Below are 21,462 nucleotides of genomic sequence, written 5' to 3'. Positions count from 1 at the left end.
TACTCATTCGCGACCGAGACATCACTACTGTGTTATGGTAGAAAGTGTTCAGATGTGTTAATCAGCACCTACCTAATTATTCCCCGATTATTATTATTATCATTATCATTACTATTATTAAACTGGGCTGTTAAACATGCAATTTAAATGGAGTTTGAAGGAAGGAAGAGCAATCGTCTGACACGTATGAAGTGGATGGCTGGAATGGAGAAAACGCATGTGAACTCAGTTTATGCACCTTTACTATTAATGAATATCTATATTTTAAACTCCAAAAGGAGTTCATGGCACACACCTCCTTGCCTTCAAAAATGAATTCATCCACGGTGCTCTTCTGTCCTCTGCGGCTGGGAACCGATGGAGCGATTTGTACTCCTCTTTACAGCCAACAACAGAACAATGCCTGTGGCGCCTGGACATGATTTATAACACAGTGCTTTCAATAACCTAACAGCGGATCTGTGAGGGGGTGGCGCTGGGTGGAGAGACACCGGGAGCGCCGAATTCGGCTTGTGTGGAAGCTGTAGGCAGGGATATTACAGAGATCTGTATCTCACTCAAAAAAGCGCGGACAATCTTATTTCACACTTTGTATGCGTGTGGCAGCACCAGAGACTCTTAGAAGTGAGTCTTTCATAATATGGGACATTTAACTGTGAAAATCATATTACTTATTGTTTTTTTTTGTTTGTTTGTTTGTTTAATTTCTGATTGAACGGGCAAGCTGTTAATCCCGCCCGTAGCTCCACCACTGGTTCCCAGGACTCTTCATGTATTCCCAGTTCCCTTTCCCATGTACACTTAAGTTTAGCATTTGAGTAGTTGCTAAAAGCTAAGATAATGTCATACAGCTTTGAAATGATTCCTCTGTGATGAGGAACAAATGAAAGCATAGTTTCCCACCGCTGTTCTGGAGGTAAAGAGGGGAAATTAGGGAAACACTTAGCCACAAAATTGTGAGTTTGAAAATAGCGAAACAGATGAGTAACAGGGAGGTCATAGCGAGATGACAAATTGGCAAAACTATCAAAGACACCATCTACATATAAATATCTGAATTGTGTAATACCCTTGTCATACCACACTGAAAATGTCGAGTCTGAAAGTGATGGAGTAAATAATTGGTTGTTATTTAAAGGACCCAAGGAAGATGCAGCTACAAATTGAAAGTGCCATCTAAATTGATACCAGATTTTGAGTGTGTTAAGAACCGCTTGATTATCAGTATAGAGAGGGTTTTGTAGGTTAAGAGGAATAAAGTAGAGCAGGTATAGAAGATCCCCTACAGCAAGGTTCACCAACATAGTGCCCACAGGCACCAGGTCGCCCCAAGGATGTGACGTGGGCCTGTTCTAAAAATAGCTCAAAAGTGAGCTGCATCTAACTTTTTTTTTTGTTGCTATTCTTTTTTAAATCGCACTTGCGTTGGTGTAAATTTGAAAATGACAATATTTATTAAAAAAACAAGTATAGTTTAAAGGTCAGTATTGTGCACATGACCAAACCATAGCGTTGACGGAGACAAGCTAGTGGGCGCAATGACGATGAGGATGATTTACCCCTAAAAAACATGGCAGAACAAAGAAAGAAAACATATAATTTTCACGATGAATGGGAGGAAGAGTTCTTCTTTACCACTGTGAAAAAATCCTGTGTCTGTTTCATTTGCGGGATGACTGTGGCGACGGCAATGCAGCACTGCATCAACGGGAGTCTTGCCCAAAGCTGATCACTTTTGCACATAACGCAGGCACCTGCTGGTGAGCAGGGAATTGAAGACCATAAACAGCATCCGCTCCAGAGCTAAACAACACAAAACATTCAAGGTGCTAGGGGATTTTCAGTTAGGGTGTTACAGAGGTTGGTGAATTAAAACGAGTGAATAGACTGGGAGAACCCCCGGCGATCAAGCGAGTAATTGGCTCCGTGTAGAAGCTTCTTGATCGGGTCCTCACTTGGGCACTGTGCCATTCACCCTCTCTGCTTAACACGTGTATAAATATTTAAAGATGTCACAGAAAGTTATTGATAACTGGAAGAACTGTAAAAAGACACATAAACCCTTTTTTCCTCACTGCCTGAAATTAATTAAGATGAAACCTCTACTTTCTATTTGCTAAATGCTGCAATAATAAGAGAGAATATTTCAGTGAAGTTTTAATTACTTTCTTCGAAGTCAGAAGTTTACATACACAAAAATTACTATGTCTTTAAACAATGTGGGAAAGCCCAGATGATGATGACATGGCTTTGGGAGTTTCTGATTCTAACTGGCAACATTTGAGTTAATTGGAGGCACACCTGTGCATGGATTTTAAGGCCACACCTCAAACACACTGCTTCCTTGTTTGACATTATGAGAAAATCAAAAGAAATCAGCCAAGATATCAGGAAGAGAATTGTGGAGCTCCACAAGTCTGGTTCATCCTTAGGTACAATTTCCATATGCTTGAAGGTGACACGTTCATCTGTTCAAACCATTATCCACAAGTATAGACAACATAGGAATATCCAGCCATCATACAGCTCAGGAAGGAGATGGGTTCTGTGTCCCAGAGATGAACATATTTTGATCCGAAATGTGCAAATCAACCCCAGAATCACAACTAAAGACCTTGTGAAGACGATGGCTGAATCTGGTAAGAGTGTGTCATTATCCACAGTCAAAGTCCTGTACCGGCATGGGCTAAAAGGCCACTCAGCCAGGAAGAAGCCATCACTCCAGAAGCAACATAAAAAAGCCAAATTACAGTTTGCAAACTCACACAGGGACAAAGACCCTAATTTTTGGAGACATGTCCTGAGGTCTAATGAAACTAAAGTGGAACTGTTTGGCCATAATGACCATCGTTTCATTTGGAGGAAAAAGGGGGAAGCTTGTAAACGAACACCATTCCAACAGAACATGATCAACTTTGACACAGTACACACACTCACCCACTCAGATCCTGCACAGGCACTCGGCGGAAGACAAACAAGCTCTTCCCAGCTGCATGGGCTCTTCCTCCACAGGCCAGCTGGAAAGCGGGAGTGGAGAGTCGGCTCTGGCTCCGAAGGCTGAAGGCGGAAGTCGTCTAGGCCGAGGAGGAGATCAGGTGGCGGCGTGAGGAGTTCTCTCCAGACGGCGCTCTCTCATGTGGTTGTTGATTTGAATGGTGTTGTGGAAATTCTGCTGCTGGTGAAGAATGAAATAGAGACTTCTACCGGCTGACAAGGTTTTCTTTGCAAAGAAAAGGTCAATCATCACATGAGCGGTAGAATGAAGAAAGATCCCAAGCATGGGGAGAGCTAAACATTTATACCTCAGGAACGCCTCCCCTACCCAAAGGTATGTATTCGCACCTTTTGGTCTGCTGTAGGTATCAGAGCCGACTCTCTAGGGGGTGGCTCACATCGGAGGCATCCTGCAGGACTTTGTATGTAGAGTGTTAAGAGGTCTAGACACCAGAATTTAAAACACAAAAGGATCTGATATCCTGGTGAGGAAATGGGAGGTGGGGTGTCTCAAGTAGACAAAGTACAAGGAACTGAAATTGCCGTTACAGCGGCCAAGTCCACAAGGGCAGTTAAGTCCGGTGGTTCATCTCAGGTGGCGATCTCTATGGTGTAAGATATGAGTCTAAAAGCTGTGAGTGCAAAGTCTTATGAATATAACTCATTTCTACGACTGTGAATACGAATTCAAGTTTACGGGTACGATTCGAAAAGTGCTGAAATGACGTCACAAAGGTCACAGTCAAGTCGCAGGGGAAGTAATCGATTAGCATTAACAATCAAGCAAGATTTGGGATGAGTTAACAATCCTAACCCAACCAGTAACTTTGTACAAAGTTAGCACGGAAAGAGTGAGAAGGTTGATATGGAGTTCATTTTTTCTGAGGAACCTCTGTCCCGGCTTATCGACATCGCTTTACCAGTGTCCTGCATCGCAAATCTGTTGGGTGCCAGCCAAAGCACAATCTTTCAGCATATGCGTGAACTTGGGTTGTCCACAAGATCTACATACAGCAACTTATCAGATCGTGAATTGGATGATGTTGTGCTGTCCATAAAAAGCAGGATCCAATGGGATGATTTATCATGTTGGGGTTTATTTCTCCATATCAACCTCACTCTTTCCGTGTTAACTTTACACAAAGTTACTGGTTCACGTTAACTCATCCCAAATCTGGCTTGATTGTTAATGCTGTGGTCGAAAATGATGAATATATAGGGACAGTGCATTTTTGGATGATTACGTTATATGTTTCATATTATGCTGTTTAGTGCTAACTAATTAGCACTGGCCAACTTCTAATCCCAGTAACGATAGCACTAAGCTAGCTTCATCGGCATGTAAATATCTTAAGCTTGCAAGCTAAAGCAATAAGAAGAAAGAATAAAAGAATGAGCATGGTTGTTGTTTGAAAACAATACTACATTGTAGCAGGAAACCCTGGCACTTATTGCGGGTCCCGTCAAATGGTTCAGGGTGAGTAATCTGCGCTTCGGAAAGTGGATGTTCAGGGAAAGAAGTTTGCGGCTGCAACTGCTACATGAGTAATCCAGTAAATTGAGCCATGTGCCGTGAGAAATCAGTGACCTGAGACGCCATGTACTGTTTGGTTTCGTACAGGCCCTGAAACAATCATTAACATACAGCTTTTCCAACATGCTCTCATGTTGCATGAACAAATGTAACACCAAATAAGAGGAAGCCTCAAAGCCACTCCTTCATGAAAAAATATAGTTGTAATGCTAAATAGGCTTTCTATGTGCACAGGACAAAGTCTGTATCTTCCTTTCTTGGAGGTGTCCAAAGGTGCCTGTGCACAGATCTCACCAGTCATAGGTAAGCACATAATTACTTTATTGATAGTAATTTAAGCTGAGAAACCACAGTGTAATGTTTTTGTTTTGAATAAATTGCTGCTCTTTCAGTGTGTGATTTTCATCTGTGATGAGGAGGGTTTTGGACCCAAGTGCAAACCACCACAACACGACTAGAACATATCAATTTAAATCTCGACTTGGCAGGTCCAGATTAGCAGCAACAGTATAGTCTCTATTAATGGACAGTGAATCAGACACCAAGCAGTCACAGTCAGGCAAAGATTCAAGACGTGCTGTGACCTTGTCTTTGAGTCTCTTTTTTGTGTTTGGTGCGGCAAACACCAAACAGTCTAAGGCAAACCAAAAATCAAGGAGGCATAAGGTAAGGCTTGTGATCAGGGAAAATAGGCAAAGGTATTTACCGGAGAACAGGAGAACAGGCGTAGTCAGAAACAGACAGGTTCGGCAACGGGAGATCAGTCCATATGAAATTGCTGGAGAGTTTTGCATGGGAACGGTAACAGTGTGGCAAAGAGTGAGTGTGGCAGAGCAGCTTAAATACTGCACTGATTGGTAAAAGCCCCAGGTGTGTGATCAGTTGCATTGGCAGGTACACAGTAAGACAGTGTTCAATGAAAGTCAAACTCAACTCAAAAGTTGAAGTTTTTCGAGTTGATATGACTACAATGTTCTAGTACTCTCAACATGCTCAAGTTGTCCAAGTTGATTTAACTTTCAACAACTAGTTGTTTCAACTTTTTTCTGTAAGTTAAAACAGAGTTATTTTACATTATCAGTGCATGAAAACTTAATTTACCTAGTCCAACTAACTTAGTGACATTTATACAACTTGCCATTTTGAGTCAAGAGGATTTAACTTTAAAATTTGTTGCAACTTAGATGTATAGGTTATCTTGACCGATAATTTCAAGTTTGCTTATTTTAGTAATAATCACTGAATTCTCGCAACATCTCTATTCAGAAATATAACATTTATTTGAAAAAACAATGTTATACAGCTTAAACATTATGTTTTGATTTCAAACACTCCTTCACACCTACATAGGTGGGTTGACACTGAACAATCAGGCTCATGTAAGACAATCAGTGGGTTCTTAAAATCCAAGAACAAGAACAATGTTGCATGTTGGTAAATCTTAACCATTCTTTTACAAAACAGTTGACTTTTAACACATCAGTCTCAGTTATGATGACTGCCAGTGCTGGGGTTGAGAGAGACAGTAAACAGTTTTATAAAATTCAAATATAAACAAGAACAATATGATACAATGTATCATGATACAATCCCAAAAAACAAAACTTTAACAAATCTGCTGGTTCCCACATTCTTCCAAAACTTGAAATGAAAATAAGAAAGACGAAAGAAGAGAAACAGAGAGTTTGAGGTATTGTGGGATTCTGCTGAGCCAAAATAAGGGATACTAAGAGCTTTCTAAAACCATACAACAAACTTCCATCTCTAGATAGCAGATCTCTTTAAAACAATACTCAAGTAAAAGTGTTCTAATGTTAACATAGTTAGGACCTCACCAAAGGAGTTCAAAGGAGTACTTCATGTTGCAGGCAGTAGATTGCACCCATTAACATGGCAAAGCCTGTGGGCACATCTTTGAGGTCATGAACTATAATCGTATTCTTGACCACCACAGCCACATTTAAGACTTCAAGAGGAAATGCATCATGGAGAGGGCCTTCGTGTCCAATAAGCAGTCCGACCTGCATTCCTTTCATTATCACATCGTGGGGGGGGGGGGGATGTGTCCATGTGAGTATGGGGACTGACATGTTGAAGTATGGTGTCGCTTAACCCACAGTTAGAATTTTTACACATTTTCTATAATAATGAGCATTTCTTTGGCAATGGCAATGTCTCAAATGAAGCGAGAGAAAAGTGAGTGCACTATAAAATGTGTTTTATTTACAGTTTTACAGTTTTTCTCCATTGGTTTGGCTCATTTCTTGAAACAGAAATTACATTCTCAAAATAACATGGACAAACCTCATATCCACTTAGCAATTGTTCACAAAAGAATTAAATTTCTCATTCATTTCACCAAATTGCAAATGTCTTAGTACATGTCTGAATGTCTCAGTATATCTTTGCAAATGATTGAGTACAGGTAGCCTACAGTTAGCTCAGTTAGCCTACATTTAGCACAATTTCCAAGTGAATAGATCTTGTTGATCTAAACTGATGGTTGTTCTCTCCAAAACATGTCAGCATCATTTTATTGTATATCTGCATCACATGCAAAATAGTCTGTTCAACTGTCAAAATTATTCATTAACATAATACCATGAATACCATATATGAATCTCATGGAACATTTGATAAATTGATTAAAGTAATTGACAGTCAGGTGAAACTCGAACTTGACTAACGAAGGAAGAGTTTCACACATCTCAGATGACCAATCAAACAGTATGTTTAGTGTGTGTGTGTGTGTGTGTGTGTGTGTGTGTGTGTGTGTGTGTGTGTGTGTGTGTGTGTGTGTGTGTGTGTGTGTGTGTGTGTGTGTGTGAATAATAATGGTTATATCCTTGGCAGTATGAGTGCAATGTGTGATGTCAAACCTTGGAGGCTACTCTTACCGTAACATCCTATTTTTATTATTTATTGATTTTCAGTTTTATACACCATTGCATTCTGTTAGCTAGTCAAAAAAGTAGTACAGTAACCATTGTCAATGAAGGACTGGGCTAAGACTGAGAGGTGGTCCTCTGCCATAGTGACAAAATATCTAAATATTTTGACTTGCAGTGCTTGCAGTCCCCAAAATGCATCGTCCCTTTGGCATTGTGTAATGCAAACAAAACAAAACAACAAACTGCAAACTAAAAACAAACTAATAGTTATCGATATCGACCGATATAAAACACTTATATCGTGATACAGTTTTCAGCCATATCACCCAGCCCTAGTAACAGTGGTGCGGAGACATCATGGTAGAAATAAGTGGGTATAAACAGATATGTCTTGTTCAAAACCATTGTAAATACAGTCCTAAAGATGTTATCTGTTAATATGTGAACCGGATGGTTTGATTTAGGCACAACTGGAGCAGATGTTGAATGATATTGAGCGGCAGCCGTGACGACTGTTCCGAGCCACATGGTAAAGTTATCTTGCATTAAGCTATACTGTGCTAGTTATTTGTTACCTGAAAACAGTTTTATATTAATTTTAATTCTGTCCGAAGGTTAGGGATGTGCGATACCACTATTTTTTCTTCCAATCCGATAGCAAGTAATACCAAGCCTAATATCCCGATACTGATACCGATATTGATACTTTTAGATGTCTACTTGTGTGCACTACTACTTGGCTGCAAGTTTGCTGAGGGATGGGAAGGTTTGCTCGTGGCTTTGCCACCAAAGTAATGGGTCCTTGTCCCTTGGAACTGGCTTTTCCTCCACATAGCGACGCCTTTCAATAAGTGCATCGGCACCTGTTGTGCGGTGCTCTTGGGCTGCCAAAACCTGAGTGTCAAAATCAGCCCATATACCTTTTTTCACCAGGGCAGAACTGGAAGAAGCTGCAGGACTCCCTGGTGAGGCAGAGCTTGGCCCAGGTGCTGAGGCAGCTGCTGGTGGGGCTGCAGAAGACAGCTCTGAGTTTAGCTGATAAGTTTCATGCATTTCAGTGAGGAGTCGCTTTTTCATGTTATCTACATTGTCTTTGTCACGGAATGCAAGGTTTTTAAACCTGACATCCAAGAAAGTGCTGGCAGCAAGACTGTGGCAGGTTTCAATCCCACGGAATCTGCGTTGACATTGCAGGGCCAGCTCTGCTGAAAGAGAGCTACCTTAACGCTCAGTGGCTGCAGTTGCTCTGAGAAGTAGTGATACAAGGGGGATTATTTTTGACACAGAGACATATTTTTCTGCTGAAACCTCTCTTGTCACCTCTTCAAAGGGTCTCAAGGCCTCAACAGTTAGGTGGATCGTGGAGAGCTCCTCATGATTTAAGCAAAGGGAGTTCTTCCCAAGTAGACAAAGGGCTGTGGTCACTGTTTCCCTCTGTTCATGGAGTCTCTCTAACATGTAGAAAACTGAATTCCACCTTGTTTCCACTGATTGGATCAATTTATGCTCTGCAACCTTCAGTTGTATTTGGATCTGCTTCAGCTTCTCTGTAGCCTTTGCACTATGGTGGAAAAAGGAGACTATGTTGCTGCATTTTGTCAAGAGCTGAGCAACTTCAGGGATCGCCTTTATCCCATCTTTTATGATAAGGTTTAAGGTGTGAGCAATGCAAGGGTAGTGCTTCCACCCAGCCTTGTGAACAGCAGAAACGATATTAGCACCGTTGTCTGTGACAACTGCTATCACCTTCTGAGTTATGGCCAACTCATCTGTTATTCTTTTCATCTCTTGACTAATGCTGTCTGCTGATCATGGAAACATCGAGTTTCCAAAACAAAGTCTTGCATTTGCCAGTTTTAAATGAAATGACAGGACACAGTCAAATATGCTTCTGTGGTCCACATATCTGTTGTGAGAACCACGCTGTGTGCACGTTGTAGAGCTACCTTTACTTTCTCATTACAGCTGTTGTACAAGTCTGCAATTGTGCCTTCCATCATATGTTTGCGGCTTGGGATTCTGTAGTGTGGATCAAGAGTCTTAATAAATGCGTTAAAACCTCTGTCTTTTACTATTGATATTGACTGTAGGTCTTTGACAATCATTTCTCCCAGACTTCTTGTAATCTCTGCAGCACTTTGGGAGTCATCTATGAAAAATAAAAAATATTTTTGATGTACAAGGAGGTCTTTTTATGGGAAGTATAACTCTCATACAACCAAAAATAGACTAAATAGCTACAGATTTACTTGAAATGTGCCATTTAAGTAATAGAGTTGAATTGTACAAAGCATTATCAAACTTTTGTTGTGAGACTGAATTGTGTTAAGATGATGGTAGGAATACGAGTTAAATTTACTACATATTGTTCAGAAAGGCAATATTTTTTCCAACTACACGCTTAAATAATAAAAAATGCAAAATTGACAAAAATACATTATTGTATTTTATATAGGCTAAATTTATCTAATCTACGTTTATATGCCTGTGATGGGCACTGTGATGTATTTTAACTATATACCTGGATATTGCCTGCTTCTCTGTAGGGCTTCCATTATGGAGGTCTGTCTGGTTCGGGCGGCAGGTGTGGCGACATCTCCCTGAGCTCCCTGCCTCCTCTCTCTCACGCTCCTCTACTCTCCTCCGCTGTAACTCATTGTGCTCTTCTACGTGGTTCAACTTCAAATGTTTGTTCAGGTTTGTGGTGTTGCCACAATACCTCACCGACTTTTTACACAAGTCACATCTTGCTTCAGTTGCATTTAGTGAGGTGAAATAACACCACATGAGACTTTGTTTTCTTTCTGCCATACCGCATCGTCTTTCTTTCTCCCCTGTGATGTTGTGACTGACAGGACTGCTGCTGCTGTGTGCGTGTATCAGTGCACGCGAGCGTTAAGCTTGAGTAGAGAGCGGAAGCTTGAAGGAAAAGTACTTCTTTTATCCGACACAAATATTGACTACAGATTTCACTTTTTACTCTTTTAGAATTGATTCCAGATTCGGTGTCATAAGAGCATTAATATTTTTTGTGAAAGCGGACTTGGGATCGATATTTTGATGTGAAGATCGATTCTAAAAAACACACGTCTAGATCGGAAGTATCGATATTTCAAGATCGATATGCACATCCCTACTGAAGGTACATGACAGTGTTGGGTTCAATGTCCAGGTGTGTGGTGAACCGTTTTGAATTGTAATTTAACAGGTTACATTTGCAGAGTAATTAAGTGGGTTTATGATTTTGAAATGCACATTTTGAAAGCAATCTTTTCTGTTGTTTTTTTTTTTTCTGTCAATAGTTTCAGCCCACTGCCGTATTTTTTCCTTCTGTTTTATTATTCTTTGATTTTATTTGTGTAGGGGAACTAACTTAATTTGATGTTGCATTCGTTGATAAAATGACGGGGCACCACCTTCCTCAGCTAAGAAGGACTGCAGAAATTAACTGCTATAACGCTGATAGATTACTAACGAATGAACTAACAGTAAACCAGTCTGATAATCTGAAGTGTAAACTCTGGATACAGGGATTGTATATATTCAGCTCAAAAGGACACCGTCTAACCAGGGCTTAAATCAAAATCTCATTTACTAAGCAGAATTATGGATAATGAATGATATATCATGAATAGTACGACAGAAGATATGAGGTGATATGACATAACACAAAAGAAACTTATGGCAACGCAATGGTAAAACAAGTTTGGCGATAGTGAGAAGTAGTTGTAAAGGGGATAATAGGGACGCGAACGTAAAGTTAAGGGATTAAACGAGCAGTTGAGAGAATTTGGATAAATTAGCAGTATCTTAACCTCACGGACCAACTCTTATTCAAACCCGCTGAGCATGCCTACTGGATTGATGGCGTCCCGGTGAGTTCTGCTCCGAACTAACTCGAAGATGCCCAGGTACTCATCCGTGGCTCGATCTGCTCGTTGGTCCGGTGGAAGGCCCAGGCACACCAAGGTGAAGAGCTGATGTTGGACGGTGATGTCTCTCAAACTGGGTTCTACGGCGTCGGTTACAGATAAGGGACGGCTCCGGATGGTTGTTAACCCAGACCAAGGATCAACAGCTGGCTGCAGGGTTTTGGTTCGGTTGAGTCCGTGAAGGATTATTTTAGACTGATAGTAACAAAATTGATAGTCTCTTTGATGGCCGATCGAAAAGGGTCTACAAAATTATTATTATTTGACTAAAATTTACAGACTAAAACAAAACGTGTGTCTTAGGAAAATGAAAGTTTATGGCACACGTCTTCGGAAAATTAAATCACGCTACTCGGTATGGCTTTTCGTAGCTCGAAGACGGGAAAAACTTAAAGAGCAAAATGACTGTACAAAACTAAGACAACTAAGAAGTAACAAACAAAACTAAAACATAACGTAACATAACTTAAGACAAGACTGAGTAACTGAACTCATGCTGCAGCTGCAGACATTTAAATCTTGTTTCAGGGCGTGTCTAATGGGCAGGCCGTCACACACGTGAGATGGTTTGTGACGCGCAATGTAATCTCGCCTCATGGAGCTGGAATTAATTAATGTCTCATATGAGGGGCTCATCTGCTTCTCACTATGGTCAATCACATATATTTTGAATGGACGATTTTCAATGACATTTCAACATTGTTCACAACACGCATTTCCTATGATTGGATGACAACATTAAACGATAATCAGTAATTTATAATACTCGTCCTAATATGAATGATGACTCAAGGTATAACTAACACAAAATAAAGAAATAAAGAGAGGCATATACTATATTTGCCCAAAATGATTATCACTATTACGGTTACTTATTAATAAATGCATCACGTCAAGCGTATTGTTATGAACCTCTAGATGGCAGTATGGTTCCATGATAAAAATTCAGACAAACTTTATAAAACAGTTAAAATCACAACTTTGTCATACTTCAGGTTAGAGATACTGGGAAAACACCAATATTATGCGTACAATGAGTCCTGTAGGGTGGAAACATCAAAAGTTAAGTTTAATATAGAAGTTTGGTTATCCTGGAGTATTGAGAAAAAGCACACAAGCACAGTTGCTTCAGGAATGTCCAATTTACAACCCATCAGCGTTTGCTGATTTTTGTGGATTCCTCTGAGGCATGTCATTTGTCTCTCCAGACAGTTTTATTGTCTTGAGCCCTTAACATGGGACATCCTGGGTAGGAGATGCCCATGAGGTAAAGACATTATGACCTGACCTTTCCACTCTCCCCTCTGAAAGAGTGTCGAGGAGAGTTCACTGAACCGGACATCCTGTCTCTCTCCGAAATCACATCTCCTGTGATAAGCAAACCAGATGGTCTATAATTCAATCGGTTAGACTGGTTTACAACTCTGTTTCTCATGAGAAGTCAGAGAGGGTAAGAGAAGGTCAGTTAGAGGCCAGTTCTGCTACATTTGCCACATCCTCTTTTGGACAACACGTTAAGCTGGTTAAACCGCCACTTGGTAGCTTATACACAGTGTTAACAGACTCTGCTGCAGAAGTTGCAAGCAATAAATTTGAAGCTACAAGAACCCCTGACATATTGTTTCCTGTGTGGCATCTAATTCCATGGGCTACATTTGGTAGTTTCGAACTGAAGTGGATTAACAGATTTAAGCAAAAAAAGTTAAAAAATATATTTCTTATTTTTTTTACAGCTGTATGTTTTAGTGGCTGTTTTCAGCCAAAAACTAGATTGGGGTAGTAAATTTGCCAAAGCTGTATTATTGACTAAAATTCAAAATCATATTTCCACAGCATTTGTTGTAAGAAATCTCCCCCAAAAACATTCAATTTTGCCCCAACAACACATGGGTATGTTGTAGATTGGAATACAAATGCCTTTCCCTCTGGTTAGTGTGACCCAACAAACTGAAGAGCAGAGCATTGCAAAGTTAAGCAAATCAACATTTACTGAAAAAAGATGATTGAAATCACTTTCTAAATTCCAAACATTATTATCAAATGAAATACTCAGTCTCATTAACATCTAATTATGTTAAGCCCTGCAAAATCATATTAAAGACACATTGTTTCAGTCAGAAAATGTATTAGGCTATAGTAATAACATTCATGGTGTTTAAAAAATGAAAACAAAACAGCTCTTCATCATATAGCCCAATTTACACAAAAGAAATATTCACAGCCAAAATAAGACAACTTAAACATGACAGTTGAATGTATTATTTGTGTTTCCTTTTAGGCAGGTGGAACGCCGTGCACACCTCTCCTCCCTCTCCGGTCCCTTGCTGCCTAGCTGTCACTGTGGGACTTGGTCGGCCCGCTTCTCCACCTGGATTGGGGGCAGTCATTGCCTGCATCCCTTCCCGTAGCCCTCTTACCACAGAATTGATGGCCATCGTCAGGGCAGATACTGCGCTGACCATCTGTCTGCAGTGCATGGCAATGGCCTGAGTGTCGCGCCTTCCTGCCTGTGCCAACGATGACGCCGCTCGCATCTCCCCAGCAATTGAAGGGCTGCAGACTGTTTTCTTTCTTCCTGCAGCAACTCCAACTCAATGTCCTCTGGGCCACCCAGCCACCCCCCTCAAATCTGCTCTGGGGGGATTTGAGGCTTTTCAGAAAAAGTGTGTTTGTACAGTATTATTGTGTGCCTATCTTGTTCTGCTGTTTGGTCCAGTGTGTCATACGGCACAACTGCACCTGTTCCTCAGTGCTGGTCAGAGGCCTCTCATCCACTCTGCCCCTTATTGTATGCCAATTTTTCTTTTGTTCATCTTCTGATATCTTGATATCTTCTTTTCACTTCATCCACTGTTCACATGGTTTTGCCAACAGCATTTACTTTTTCACAAATTTCTTCCCATATACACTGTAATAAGTAACCTATAGAATTTTCCCAATAAATCTGAGGTAACAATTTGCATCGACTTTTTTTGGGTAGATTTAATTCCATATATTGAGTATAAAGTAACTGAAATAAAAAGCTATGAAATACTTAAATTGGGTTAAATTTACCTCACATTTATGTAGATATTCAACAGCTACTTACTCAATAAAATTGGGTAAAATTATCTCTTAATTGCTAGTAGGTAATACCTGATAATTACTAATAAAAGTTAATTAATATCAGTTAGTAACCATTACTTATTCAAATAAAGTAAGATTTACCCCCCAAATCCATAAAATCATCATAAAAAAAACACAGAGTAAAAGTGCAATACAACAGCTTCACACAACATTTAAAATAATGAACCTGTTTTATAACTCACTAAACTAACAGCTGAAAATGTTTCTGGACAATAAAACATATCTAGGGGCAAATAGTGATGGTCCATATAGACAGACACTGCCTGCAACAGAAATAAAAACAAAAAAAAAATATTACACATGAGAAATGATCAGACATGTACCTGGGAAAACAAATATATAAGGGATTATGTATAGTTCAGATGTTGTTATGTCGCAACCTCATAAACAAGAGATTATGCTTTACAGGGCGTGGACTTGCGGTGCCGCAGAGACGAGAGCTGTGACACCGGGTCCAAGGCTCTGATGCAGGTTTGGTTTTAAGCCATGATATGGAATTGAGCCTCCACTCTCCCTGTAACAACTAACAAGTTACAAGTCATTTATCTAACATCACAATAAGTCTGAAGCTCTTTAATGAAGGTACAAAATAAACATAAGGTAAATATCCTGCATAGTTTCTCTGTGCTCCACTGATCAGAGCGGTCTGTCTGTTATATTTGACAAGGGTCTGTTATATAGAAATAACAGACTGTGTACTTACTAAAATAAAGGCATTGGAATTGCATAATCGCTCAGGGGAAAGAGCCTGAGCTAGTGCGGGAGGTTGAGCGGTACCAGCTAGAGATAGTCGGGCTCACCTCCACACACAGTCTGGGCTCTGGAACCCAACTCCTTGAGAGAGGCTAGGCTCTCTTCTACTCTGGAGTTGCCCATGGTGAGAGGCGGCGAGCTGGAGTGGGCTTGCTTATAGCCCCCCAGCTCAGCCGCCATGTGTTGGATGTCTCCCCGCTGAGCGAGAGGGTCGCTTCCCTGTGCCTTCGGGTCGGGGATAGGTCTCTCACTGTTGTTTTGGCCTACAGGCCGAACAGCAATGTAGGGTATCCAGCCTTCTTGGAGTCCCTGGGAGGGGTACTGGAGGTCAATGATTGACTTTGTAGTCGTATAATCTGGCCTTCGGCGGTATGTCTTGGACACTCAGGTAAAGAGAGGGGGTGAGCTGTCAACTGATCACCACCTGGTGGTGAGTTGGATCCGCTGGCAGAGGAGGAAGCCGGACAGACTTTGCAGACCCAAACGTACCATGAGGGTCTGTTGGGAACGGCTGGCGGAACCCACTGCCAGGGAGGTCTTCAACTCCCACCTCCGGGAGAGCTTTGACCAGATTCCGAGGAAGGTTGGAGACATTGAGTCCGAATGGACCATCTTCTCCACTGCCATTGTTGATGCAGCCATCTGTAGCTGTGGCCGTAAAGTCGCCGGTGCCATTTGTGGCAGCAACCTCCGAACCCGGTGGTGGACACTAGAAGTAAGGGATGCCGTCAAGCTGAAGAAGGAGTCCTATCAGGCCTGGTTGGCTCATGGGACTCCTGAGGCAGCTGACGGGTACTGGCAGGCCAAGCGTGCGGCAGTTTGGGCGGTTGGTTGAGGAGTTTGGGGAGGCCATGGAGGAGGACTACCGGTCGGCCTCAAAGAAATTCTGGCAAACTGTTTGGTGCCTCAGGAAGGGGAAGCAGATTTCTGTCAACACTGTTTACAGTGGAGGTGGGGAGCTGTTGACCTCGACTGGGGATATTGTCAGGTGGTGGAAGGAATACATTGAGGATCTCCTCAATCCCACTGTCATGTCTTCTGTAGAGGAAGCAGAGACTGGAGACTCGCAGGTCAATTCATCCATAACCTGGGCTGAAGTCACTGAGGTAGTTTGCAAGCTCCTCAGTGGCAAAGCGCCGGGGGTGTATAGGATCCGCCCTGAGTACCTCAAGTCTCTGGATGTTGTAGTGCTGTCTTGGTTGACACGCCTCTGCAACATCACATGGCAGTCGGGGGACGGTGCCTCTGGACTGGCAGACTGGGGTTGTGGCCCCTCTTTTTAAAAAGGGGGACTGGAGGGTGTGTTCCAACTATTGGGGGATCACACTCCTCAGCCTCCCTGGGAAAGTCTATTCCAGGGTACTGGAGTGGAGAATCCGACCGATAGTCGACCCTCGGATTCAGGAGGAACAATGCTTTGTCCTGGCCATGGAACACTGGACCAGCTCTATACCCTCCACAGGGTGCTTGAGGGTTCATGGGAGTTTGCCCAGTCAGTCCATATGTGTTTTGCGGACTTGGAGAAGGCATTCGACCGTGTCCCTCACGTCATTCTGTGGGAGGTGCTCCGGGAGTATGGGGTTGGAGGCCCTCTGCTGAGGGCTGTACAGTCCCTGTACAACAGGAGCTTGGCCTGCACTGCCGGCAGTAAGTCAGACCTGTTCCCGTTACATGTTGGACTCCGGCAGGGCTGCCCTTTGTCACCGGTTCTGTTCATTATTTTTATGGACAGAATTTCTAGGCGCAGCCAGGGGCCAGACGGGGTTCGGTTCGGGAGCCGGCAGATTTCATCTCTGCTTTTTGTGGATGATGTTGTTTTGTTGGCTCCTTCAAGCCAGGACCTTCAGCATGCACTGGGGCGGTTCGCAGCCGAGTGTGAAGCAGCTGGGATGAGAGTCAGCACCTCCAAGTACGAGACCATGGTTCTCAACCGGACAAAGGTGGCTTGCTCCCTCCAGGTTGGGGGCGAGTTCCTTCCTCAAGTGGAGGAGTTTAGGTATCTTGGGATCCTGTTCACGAGTGAGGGAAGGATGGAGTGTGAGATTGACAGGCGGATTGGTGCAGCGGCAACAGTAATGCGGTCCTGTATCGGGCTGTCGTGGTGAAGAAGGAGCTGAGCTGGAAGCAGAAGCTCTCGATTTACCGGTCAATCTACGTTCCTACCCTCACCTATGGTTATGAACTTTGGGTCATGACCGAAAGAACGAGGTCTCGGATACAGGCGGCTGAAATGAGTTTCCACCGCAGGGTGGCAGGGTGCTCCCTTAGAGATAGGGTGAGGAGCTCAGAAGGGTGAGGTCACCCGGGAGGAGCTCAGAGTAGAGTCGCTGCTCCTCCACATCGAGAGGAGTCAGCTCTATCAGATGCCCCCTGGACGCCTCCCTAGGGAGTTGTTCCAGGCATGCCCCACCGGGAGGAGGCCCCGAGGAAGACCCAGGACACGCTGCAGTGACTATGTCGCTCAGCTGGCCAGGGAACACCTCGTGATCCCCCCGGAAGAGCTAGAGGAAGTGTCCGGGGAGAGGGAAGTTTGGGCGTCCCTGCTCAGACTGCTGCCCCCGCGACCCGGCCCTGGATGAAGCGGGAGAAGATGGATGGATGGATGGATGGATGGATGGATGGATGGATGGATGGATGGGTGGGTGGGTGGGTGGGTGGGTGAGTGAGTGGGTGGATGGATGGGTGGAATTGCATAAATTAATATTCATGCTTCATAGAATACATTACAAAATAAATTCTAAAATGTTTTATTTGACCCCATAATTCCTTTAAAAATTTGAGTGCAGCCGCAGTGGGTGTTTTCACACATACTGGTGGGATACAGTGATACTTTGTTCATTTTACAGCATGTTTGTTTTCACCCTGGTCCAAACCCAGCACTGCTGGATGAGCATCATGTTTCCATGACGACTGGCCGGAAAAGACATGCAGTACGTCATGTTTACATATAGAACGTCTCTGTTTACATGAGTCCTTAGAGTCCTGATTGTAAAAATGAAGCTCTGAGAAGTAACGCTAAACTTTAACAACAGAGACACGCCTACACAGTACACAAGTATGCAGGTAATTTGTAGCGCGGATCATTTTGTTAATAAACGGACTGCTGCAGAAACCGACTCTAACAGCCATGCTAACAGAGCTCACAGCTAAACAAATACACGTGTGAGGCATTTCACATGTTGGCGATATGTTGGTGTTTTTTCCAACCAGCTGATGCATTGTAAATTTTTGCTTTATATCATAGCCTACTCTTGAACTGCTGTGAATTGTAATTTCCCCTCATGGGACGAATAAAGGAATATTGAATTGAATTACTTTATAATTCCTTGGCTGACTACAATAATCAAGTAAATTTTATACGGTTTGCATAGATTATATTTACCACTCTCCAAAATCACTTCTTACAGTGTAGTGTTCCTTTGCCCGACAGTCGGATTTCTTTGCTGTAGCTGTGTTTTATTGTTTGTATTTATTGTGTGTTTATTGGCTTCATCTACCAACATGTCTAATTCCAGAGGGTCGAATTTCACTTTGCACTTTTTTCTCTCTTTCAAACTTGCCATGCTGCAAACCTTGAAACACGCAAAACCCTCATTTAAATAGGGTGTCTCCAACGTGTTTGCACCTGTTCTTGTTTACGCAGTCACTCCTAGTAAATCACCCACAAACAGCGGTTCAGCCCCACGCACAAGATTCTAGATTGCACAGGTACAACAAACTAGTACATACAAACTGGGATCTTAGTAGATCCGGCCCTTAATATAAATAGATCCTTTTTTTCTTTTTGAGTGAATCTAAAATAAGTTTTACATAAAGTTTAAATTAGATGATAAAATAGGCGCATTTACTGCAGTTAAGTGTTGTGCCTGAATGCGTTCATTGAACGATAGTTCATATTTTGGGAACGTGAACTGAAAGTGAACTGAATGTACTGTATTACTGCCTGATGAATGTTACTGTGAACTCGTTCATTCTGGTGTCTGTGAACGGCACGCTCTCTCAGTTGAACTTCGTTCAATAAGGTGCCAGATTTCTATAGAGCCTTCCAGGCGAAAACCTGGCTAAAACACACCGTAAACAGGCCTTAATATGTAGCGGAAAAAGTGAAAAAACTTTTTTTAAGGAATGAATGTTTTACCTCAAAGCATATTGTCCAGAACTCAATGAGCATACCAAATTTCTTGATCAACACAGGATAATGTTCAAGATAATGATGTTTAGGGCACAGTTTAGTACCAGGAAATATTTCTACAAGCAACTGTCTATGGTCACACATTTTTGTTCAAGGATCAGAGACCAAGTTTTTTCACATTCTGGGATTTGGTGGCCAATCAGCAGTGGAAGAAATCACAGAAGCGCCCAGTTCTTGTGTCCACTGCCACCAATTGTTCCATTTTTTGAAAGGTTTGTATGGATTGATTGAGGTCGGCAGGGCCAGAGTGGGATTCATTTTCAGCCCTGGAGTTTCATGTCTCAGACCAGACCATAGATCACGACCTATTATTATTAAAATCATGTAATTATAACCTTACATTTTAAGTCTACAATAGCACACTGTTATGTAAAGCCTTGTAAGTGTATTTTTCTAAAATATTTCCAATTCAGTGCAAGTAAGGGTTGCTTCACAATGTAGATTTATATCAACATGAGTGCACAACCTCAACATTATTCTTTACAACACATCCCTTTCAACAATATCTGAATCTATATTCTGTTCAAATAAGTGTTCGTTAGGGCATAGAAAGTGGTTATATTGGAACTAATGCTTGCTTGTTCACACACTCACACAACAGCTCACCTGTTCCTTCCATACTGACAGGAGCAATCCCCTCATCACTACTGGCTCCATAATTCTCAGCACAAATCTCCCCTTTTTACAAAGACTTCTGATCAATTCAGGTCAGTTTCATTAATGTAGTGCTGAATCATCTAGCATCTCAGGGCACTTTTCATATAGAGCAGGTCTACACTATACTCTCCATTCCATTAATTGTAACAATATTCACTCAACGAGCAATCCTACCTGCCCACTCTGGACTTGTGGGCTCATGGCTGGTGCTTAGTGCTGGATCTTGCTTCTGACTCTGTGGGGCTACAAGACAAAGTTTCCCAGTTATGTGGCGTCGCATCATACTATAATTTAAATAACGTTATGTTATATGCCACAATGCTACACAGTTCTTTGACATGATAATTAATTATCTTGAATGGTGGTTTGCCGTGCCCGTTTCATCGTCCTCATTTGCCGTTTTCAAGCAAGCTCGTTCTACTGAAAAAGTTTCCAATTTTAGCACATTTAGCTCTGTCTGTTTCAGAGCTTTCCTCTTTTTAATTCTTGCCTTCTCTCTTGCTCTTCCTATTTTCCATCTTTCAAACACCACTGACCGAGTGCATGGAAGTGTTATGTCAGGGTGCGTCTGCAAAAAAAAAAAAAAAAAAATTGGCATTGGAATTGTCCTGGTCCTCCCGATTAGCCACTCCGGACCTGGGGGTCGGTTAGTTTTGTCACAAAACTGAAAGAGAAATTATGCTATTAATTCATTAAAGTCAATCAACGCGCAGTTCCACAGGCTCCTCGGAATAGGTTTTTATTTGTTATTTATTAGTGTGCACTTTAAGGATTGCATTTTTTAAATTTTGTTGTACTTGTACAATGACAATAAAGACATTCAATTCAATTCAATTCAATTCAATTCAATTCAATTCAATTCAGTTCAATTCAATTCAATTCAATTCAATTCAATTCCTTCTGACAGATCATGCAGAAAATCTGGTGGAAACCCTTTTGCAGGATGAAAGTGGGCAAGTCTTCTTAAAGAACAGTATTTTTTCAAACCATCAACACACAAGGCATCAGTTAGGACAGTAACAGCTTCATCAAACAATGTGTTCTCAAAGCAAAATTCTCACTTCTGACATCATGCTCCTGAATATACATGGTCAGCCAAACAAAATCTGGTGCGGCAAGCACACCTGCGGCTGATCTCCACCGATTCTCCTCATGTTTTAAGCAGCGTGGTGGAGTCGGCACACTGAAATCAGATATTAGACATCAGACATAAATCAGACATTCCTGTAGCAAACTGATTGGGTGTCTGTGTGCTTTTTTTCTACCACATCAGGAGAATGCATACAATATGTTTGATTCAACTTAGGATGTTCCCGCAGCACTAAACTCACAATTTGTATTGTATCAATGCTTTTTTTTTGACAAAACTATGATCTTAGTTCT

The 21,462-nt window shown here is 41.9% G+C and overlaps 1 protein-coding gene across 1 annotated transcript in view; it reads left to right on the top strand.

The window, feature by feature from the left end:
- qrsl1 (glutaminyl-tRNA amidotransferase subunit QRSL1) overlaps positions 1 to 14,749 on the top strand; it is a 31,196-nt gene extending 16,447 nt beyond the window's left edge. Inside the window, exon 12 of the transcript XR_011603036.1 lies at positions 13,630 to 14,749. The gene's annotated coding sequence lies outside the window, so the exon portion shown is untranslated. The remainder of the gene's footprint in view (positions 1 to 13,629) is intronic.
- The last annotated feature ends 6,713 nt before the right edge of the window (positions 14,750 to 21,462 follow it).

This window comes from Chaetodon trifascialis, chromosome 14 (genome assembly GCF_039877785.1).
Source record: "Chaetodon trifascialis isolate fChaTrf1 chromosome 14, fChaTrf1.hap1, whole genome shotgun sequence".
Classification (NCBI taxonomy): Eukaryota; Metazoa; Chordata; class Actinopteri; order Chaetodontiformes; family Chaetodontidae; genus Chaetodon; species Chaetodon trifascialis.
Note: the sequence above shows the minus strand (reverse complement) of the source record. Positions and strands in the feature narration are given on the sequence as shown.